The sequence below is a fragment of the Aulonocara stuartgranti genome, assembly GCF_965226115.1.
Source record: "Aulonocara stuartgranti genome assembly, chromosome: 18".
Classification (NCBI taxonomy): Eukaryota; Metazoa; Chordata; class Actinopteri; order Cichliformes; family Cichlidae; genus Aulonocara; species Aulonocara stuartgranti.
Genome location: NC_138954.1, coordinates 24,860,654 through 24,868,855, shown reverse-complemented (window position 1 = coordinate 24,868,855; position 8,202 = coordinate 24,860,654). Strand labels below are relative to the sequence as shown.

Here is an 8,202-nt window from a genome sequence, read left to right as displayed (position 1 = left end):
AGGCATCTAACCTCCTTTCAGTCATCTTCTAGCAAAGCACGGACTCCCACAGGGCGCGAGGATTTTCCTTTTAATGACACAGAGACTGGTTGAGTATGGAACGCCAGGACTGCCATAATGAATTAATTAAATACACCATTAAATAATTAATTGTGTCAATAATTAATTAAAATTGGAATTAATTAATTAAATAAATAGTTATGACACATGTATTTAATTAATTGTTGACACATTAAATTAATTATTTATGTATTTCACATTTTAATTAATTATTGACACATTTAATTAATTATTTAATGATATATTTATTTATTTCATTTTGGCAGTCATGGCGCCTGGCTCTCATCATGAAATAATTTTATCTGTCAGCCTCACCCATCAAACTCAGGGGGCGGGGTTAACGCGGCCCATGCAGCTTCTCTAACATTTGATTGGTTGCAGTGCAAAGTAAGTCAAAACAGGTCGATCCTAGATAATCGATTGCTTGTGTAGACTTGGGGCAGCCAGGTATCCCCGAATGCAGATCAAATCACAGGCAGCAATGGTGGTGGTGTAGTTTTAAAATACCCCGTTTTTCTGTCACCAGCTACACTTTTAACAGTGTTTTAGCCGCGAATGTCGCGCCGTATGTCTGGTCAGGTTGTCAACATAGAACATGTTTGCAAAAGTGCTCAGATGTTTTCAGAGATTTCCCTAGCTCTGCTAACAGTTAGCATGCAGAGCGCACCCAGGGGGTACGTTAACCGGTTTGTTTACATATTCCACTCTCCGTGTTCCACATGTTGCATTCGCAGATTCTCATTTTCACCGAACGATCGTCTCTTTCCGCCTGGTCTTGTGTCTCTGTGCTTCTGTAACATGAAGAACGAGCTGACATTTTTCTCACGAAACCAGCGATCAGCTCAACAGACCCTCAGTTTACCTGCATGCATCCTCCTCCTCATCTGTCGGCTGTTTAACACCTGCTGCTAATTCAAGAAACACGCCTAGTTACCTGGTGATAGTCACAGTTTAACCGGGCAGCCGGTACTCGATATAACGCAATGTCAGCGCATTTTTCTGCACAAGATAAGTCAATATAGTGTTTTCCCCGAGCGCAGAGCTGCTGGAGCTTGTTTCCTTACAGAGCACTTTATAGGCGAACCAGCTTCATCAGCGACTGATGTCCAATCACCAGCACACAGCTTTGAAACCTCAGCTGAGTTTTAGCTCTCAGTGGTTAAACGCTGGACTTCATTCACTCAGGTTCTGTCTGTCGGGTCACGTTTACTTCGCTGTTTTATTTACAACTGAGCAAATCGGTTTGGCTGAGGTTAAAGTTACGTTTCATAACTGCATAGTTTCACAGACGTTTAATGGTTCACTGGCACATGTGTTAGACTGAACTATCATCTAAATATCATCTGTTTTTTAATAGTTATTCAACTGTATTCTAAGCACCAGCTGTCTGTTAGAATGCGATTTTTTTTCTGTCTGTTGGCAGAGGTATAAAAATGCGCAGGAAAATCTGACGTGCATGGCAAACTTCACCTACGATATTTAGGGAGGAATAAACACACATCAAACATAAATGAACCATTTGCCTGTCTCCATAATTGAGAGCATTTTCTCTTCTTATGTCAACTCTCTCTCTCTCTTTTTTTTTTTTGCTTTTTCGGTCATGTTATGTTTACCTGTCAAAGGCTTGTTACAAACTATGAAACACATGGTGCAGACTTCTGGATGTTAGAAGAAAACTAATACTGCTCATGAATGAGACTAAAGGCAGGAAGGTGTCCTTTAAAACTAAACATGTTAATAGGACCTCCCTGTTTATATCATAGTTTATGATATAGCATGTGTATTTCAGTAATAGCCTGCTGATTTCAGTGTAGTGGTGAACAGTCGCACAGCTCACGTACACTGTAAAAAAAAAATCTGTCAAATTTACGGTAAAATACCAGCAGCTGTGGTTGCCAGGAATGTACCGTGTAAAAAATGTGGAATCTGTAAAAGACAATACGGTATACTGGTTTTGTAACCCTAATTTTTAAGGTAGACAACGTATTATTTTACCAAAATCATGATAGAAAAAACCAAATATATTTGTCAATTATACAGCAATTTAATGTAAAAAATGCAACTTTCCATAGCTTTTTACGGATATTTGCAGTAAAAAAAAAGTAATATAATAATATTTACAGTAATTTGTTGTTAATTTAACAGTAATAGGATAGACCCTATTATTGTAAATAACTGTAAAAACAACAGAAATATGTTAAACCTTATTAAAACCTTTGACAGTAAAAAACACAGTGAAATTGTATAACAAATTACAGCATTTTATTTTGACCAGATACATTTTACGGTAAATTCCTGGCAACCACAGCTGCCGGTATTTTACCGCTAAAAATACAGTACAATATGAGGAACATAAATGGTTTACCGTACATTTTACATTTGCAACCGCTAAATATAGAAAAATCTAAAGATGCTCATATACAACCAAGGTAGAGAATATTACTGATAAACAATGAGAAAATTTGACATACCATTTGAAAACAGACTAAACATATTATTTTCTCTATTCCTACAAAACAGCATAGATCTTGAGAATACAGCATGTGTCCATATATATGGCTGGTAATCCATGGAGGAATGAATAAACATGAAACAAAATATTACCTGCCCCTGACCTATCAACAGTAATGAGTCACTGGGTCCTGCCTTGGTGAAGGAAAGGACTCGGTGGAGTTTCTAATGCGCATGGTGTTGAAGATACAAGCTCTGCAGGAGTACTTCAATGTCCATCAGGAGTTCACTTTGGACTGGCAGGATCCCCTCTGCAGCAAAAAAAATGGACAAAGTTTGATCAGTGCTTGAGCAAAATGCACAGAAATGAACAAAACGTGCTGCCAAAACCAGATCTAATGATAAATGATTTCTTAAGTGTAAAATATACAGTTCTTAAAGGATAGCTATTGTCAAAATGCAACCTGGGCTGTTTTTTTCAGTTGTTTTTTTTTTACTGTAAACGAGACAAACATATATCTAAAAGCATAATTACGACAAACAAGCCGTTTTTGAGATTGACCGTGATTTTGTTTTGTGGTCAATAGCCAGTGAATGGGAATACTAGGGGGCCGGGGCATAAATTTGAGCACATCAAAATCGATACAGTAAAAAAAACAAAAAAAAAAAAAAACAGCCCAGGTTGCGTTTTGGCAATAGTTATACTTTAAATCTACTTATGTAAAAGTTATACATAGACAACGCAGCCCTAATCACAATCATAATTTGTTGGAAAACGTATTTAAGTTTCGTATTGATTTATCATAGAACTTGAAGTTAATGGCTGAATGCATGGTGATGAGACCTATCATTCAATCTACATTTTATAGCGTATGAAACTGCTCACCTGGACATGAACCTGAGCTCGGCTGATTAAGATTAGTGTCTCCTGTCCATCTTTCTTTAGCAAAACTTGAATAATACCACTGCTTACCTCTTATTGAATCTTTGGGTGCAGACTTAATTGAAGAGCCTCATATAAACAGGCAGGGTGTGATGTTTAGGGAAACCAAAGAATACAGCCGCCATCATTTCTGCCAGAAGACTCATTGGGTGCAACGAAGCTTTCATTGTGGACTGGCTAGATACCTTCTGCATTCAGAAGGAAAACAAGAAGGGCATACACCATAAACAATAATAACTGACAAAAATAATGAGACAAGAAATTAAAGTAACAAAATAAGTGCAAATCAAGTTTCCCTGTGTTACAGTGTAGCTGAATGTTTTTTAACAATTTGATTTACGGTAAAACACATACCAAATATTTCCAGCCAAGGTTTGTTTCAATCTTCAGCATTTTTTTCCTGCCATTGTCTTGAAACTGTTTCATCTGTCTCTCTCATTTGATGCTGTTTACAAAAACAAAACAGCAATATTGTAAAGGGAAAAAGGGAAATTAATTTAATGGAAAAAAAAAAAGATTATGACCTGAAATCTCACCATTTCCTGAGAGTCACAGGTCCTTTGAGTATCCTTATGGTTTCTGCTCAAATTCAGTGTTTGAAAAGGGCAGGAACAAAACAAACCTTTTTAATCATAATAAAGACAAAATAAGATTTAGAGACAGACGACAAAGAAATGTGTAAAATATCTTCTTGAATCTGTTTACTTTACTAACCTTGAAAGAGACTCTTGGGTCTTAGCTGTGCCACCACCCTTAAACCTTAAAACAGATGGAGACGATATGCTGGCCTGGCTTGAAATTTCCATATTTGGTGCTGTAAAACAATATCACAAACAATAGATTAATTGTACTTTTTGGACCTTGGCCAAAGCATAATAGAAAAAACAGAAAGTCCTTCATGGCTATTGTGCAATGAAATCATAATACTTACTGGTTTGTTTCTCAGATGTCTCCACTCCTAATGATTGTAGTGCCTCCAGTACAATTTCAAGGATTGAGGCAGACAGGTCCGGCAGCACCTTAGTAATGGAACTCCTTATGCTGCCCCCCATTTCCAAGATGTCTGATAAAAGAGTGTGAATAAAGGTCAATTTACACCAAGTGGTACCTTTGGTCTTAAAATATGAAGCTGATCTTGCTTGATACTACACTTTTATACAGTGTTTCGTAAGTACCAAACTAACAGCACCATTATTGTGACAGCACACTGTGTTTCAGTGGAACCATTTGGTACCCATACTTCATGTAAGATGTTAATGGATAGAAATCAATTAAGTCAATGGGTTTTGACCAAAAAAATCATTTTATTTAAAACAGCTTACTATCACTTATGTCACACAGAACATCAGCAGGAGGCTCAGTAGAGGGCTCTTCTGATTTCTGCCACAGATCAGACTCTAGCAGACATCTCAAAGTTTCTCTTAAAGGCACATAATAGGCAAACCTATCTTTTCTGTTTTCATCTCTCCCTAAAAATATTTTCTTTGGTTCCGCATAGTTGAAGGCTTTTTTAAAGATCTGAGCTCTGGAGTGCACTGTCCTCAATGGCCCGGTATGACATGCAGAAAAAAGATCATAGCTTTTGACAGACTCACAGACTTTGTTGATGTCCTCCTCTGATAATGATGTGTCATCTTTTAACAGTGATGCAAGTTTACCCAAACTGTATGTCTGTCCCAACTCATGCATGTTCTGCATTTCCTCTACAATGTTCTGTATGGTTGAAGCAGGCAGTAGAAACTGACCCTGCAATTTTAAGTAGAATAGTGAAACGTTTCTCAGAAAAAGATCACAGAATTCAGGGGGCATTTCCATGTTATCTTCATGTGTAATAGACTGTGCAGCAGGCTCGGAAATCAAGGGTACAAAGTCATCTGATGTGGTTGGAACAGATGATGATTGACATGCAGACTCTCTATATAAATCACCAATGCTGCTGTCTGAAAACTCTGTGTTTACGTGACATGTGAGCAGTAAAAGATGATTTAACTCTAAAGGTATTTGTGCATCCTCTTACTGGACAAGTGACCACGTGTCCTTCCACAATATGGCTCTTCAGATGAGCTATTAACTCTTTAGAGTTCTGACACTGACGTTCACACATCGCCATTGCACATGTAAACGAAGAAACCACCACCACACCAGTGACATGGGTGGGGGCAGTGTCTTCGGTAAAAATGAGCCTTAAACGCGCCATACCTGGTGTATGTCTGCTTGCAGCCTGCTTCAATACACCGAAAGAAACAACGTGGCTCATTCCGATGCAGTTTACAATGAAGCACGTAGCCCCTTGATGACTGAACTACCTTACCACAGAAATTACACGTTAACATAACTCCATGTACTTTGGTAATTCCTCCCTAGCGAATTAAGCACGCCATATACAGAAACTAATCCAGAGCAATGCTTCCCTCGCAACAGTAATGCTAACTCAACTCACAAATGCTAACTAAATTCACAACCTCACTCATAAAAAACGAACTGCTAAAATTATCTATAAACGCTGGGCTGGTGGATTTTTATAACAGAGATAACTTGAAGTTGCATGTACTCACCTCACCTCGAACTAATTGTAAGCTGCCAGGATGTCTACAAATTCCGAAGATGCTGTGGTCCAAGCAGCAATAAATGGCGCTAATATACGAGTTCAAAACTGTGTCCGTTAGCGAAGCCAACTTGAGTCTCCTGCATGAAAAAAAGAGCGGTTGGCACACAGCTCAGCAGCGCGCCGCGCTATTGGTCATTTTCAGGTGACGTCATCCCGCAATGTAACGTCGCTCTTTGTTTCTTTAGGAGGTTCGAATTTGATCAGAAGTCACGTCTGCAGACCGCTGCAGCCACGTCTTACCTTGCTTCCCCTTTTTTTGGTGAAATGGTTCGCTCATACTGCACAATGTTGCTACCAGATTTTTTTTCTCTGCAATTCGAACGTAAAACGTCTGTACACAGTTTACCAGCAGTTTAGCTACCAATCAACAGCGATCACACAAATTCAAAATTTAAGGCCGACCCACTTAAGGTGGTCTGATAATATGGCGTGAAACACAACAACATAAAGTTGTTTTAAAATAATAATTAAAAAAGATTATTGAAATCAATTTTATTCACAACCATAAACTTTATTTTTAACATCTTCTTTTGCTGTTGATTTTTTTATCAGAAGGTTAACAATGATATACTGCAGGCCTAACTTTTAATCTGTATATCAGTATCTGAATTTTAAAATAAAAAAATACTATCAGTTTTATTGTCTTTCACTGCTGATATTTGCTTTTTTTTTTAATGGTATGTACTGGTTGTATTATTACGGTGGACCCTATTTTTTAACATCTTGTTTCTGTAAAAATGAATGTTTTTGTTTGCTTAAAAATCTACAGCTTTATACTGTGAATTCCAATGTGCACAACCCCAAAAGATGTAGTTTTACTCAAATAATACCGTAAAATCTAAGTTTTTCAGACATTTTCAACATTACAATATGTAATTGTAAAATGTATGCATATTTATTTGTTTTCACAGAAAATATTTATAATTTCAACATTTTATTACAGTAAAAAACAAAGTTTTATCCAGTCTCACAATTAACGGTTATTCAATCTATTTAATACAGTAAAAGGAAGTTTTTGGTTTTACGCTCCATTACCGTTGGAATTTGACGGTGTTTTGCTGTATATTTTACTGACTTTTTTTTACAGTGTAGGCGTTATCTGTGATATTCCTTAACTATAATTTATCCAAGTTAACTTCAGTTAACCATTCAGACAGTTCTTTTGCAATGAAAAACATAAACACCCATGCTGCCGGTAGGTTTCCTCAGTGCCAGCTGTTAACATTATAGCTGCTTATGCAGTAACCATGGTAACCACGGACTCTGAGCGGCTGGATCGACGGAGGTCAGACAACAATTTTACATGTATGATCTTAAAACAGGACACAGCCACTATACGTGCTGGCCTCATATCAAATGTGAAGGCAGACTGAGTCTATGTTTGACGTTTGTTTATATCTAATCTTCCTTTTCAAACATTTAAACAGCAGCGAGTCTGCAGCTGAGGGAATACAAACTCAAATTGTCGGAACAGGTTTGCTCGTTTCTTGGATTCATTTGGTGATTTATTAAATCTATAACTGTTATTCTAATCTGCTGCTGGGTCTCTTACACTTTTCTTTATGCTGTATATTTTCATGTCTCTGGAATAGTTGGCAGTTAGATAGTCAGCTGGGAAACTCTGTGTTAACTCATGTAGCTGAGGATATCGTGGATATGCTGACCTCGCTCCGTGGTGTACAGGGCCGTTTACCCTCATGATTAATATTCACAATAAAAATATTAGCCGAACATCATTAAGTCTGTATGTGTTTCATAGTGTCGAACAACCTTTGTACAGTTAAAGCCAGCAGTTACTACATGACGGAAACACCAACGTTATCTCTTTTATGCGTTTATACACAGGTCAGGCTGATTACTGAACAAAAACCCAAAGATCAGATGTTAAACAGATTTATTTGCTCTCTCTCCTCCTTAAACATGTTTTTAATGTTAGTCATAATTCAGAATTGGCGACTGAAACACGTAGGACACATAAGAACTTCAGGAAATAAAACACCGATAAATATAACCTCAGTAAAAGAAGTCAGCGGGGGTTACTACAGCTGTGTACCGGGGCCTGCGCTTTGTCGGTGGGATTGCTTGCGAGGCGAGCGGGTCTATCCCACGCTTTGCCGTGAGACTGGGCAGACATCTCCGA

The 8,202-nt window shown here is 37.7% G+C and overlaps 1 long non-coding RNA gene across 2 annotated transcripts; it reads right to left on the bottom strand.

The window, feature by feature from the left end:
* Positions 1 to 4,062: 4,062 nt before the first annotated feature.
* Positions 4,063 to 7,126, bottom strand: LOC309694266. Of its 2 annotated transcripts, XR_014272832.1 has the most exons (4): positions 6,303 to 7,126; positions 6,010 to 6,139; positions 4,386 to 4,517; positions 4,063 to 4,268 (listed from the first exon to the last, which is right to left on the bottom strand). It is a non-coding gene; the product is annotated as an uncharacterized lncRNA (long non-coding RNA). The 2 variants fall into 2 exon arrangements; XR_014272833.1 differs by having other exon boundaries at positions 4,064 to 4,268; positions 6,010 to 7,120.
* Positions 7,127 to 8,202: the final 1,076 nt, after the last annotated feature.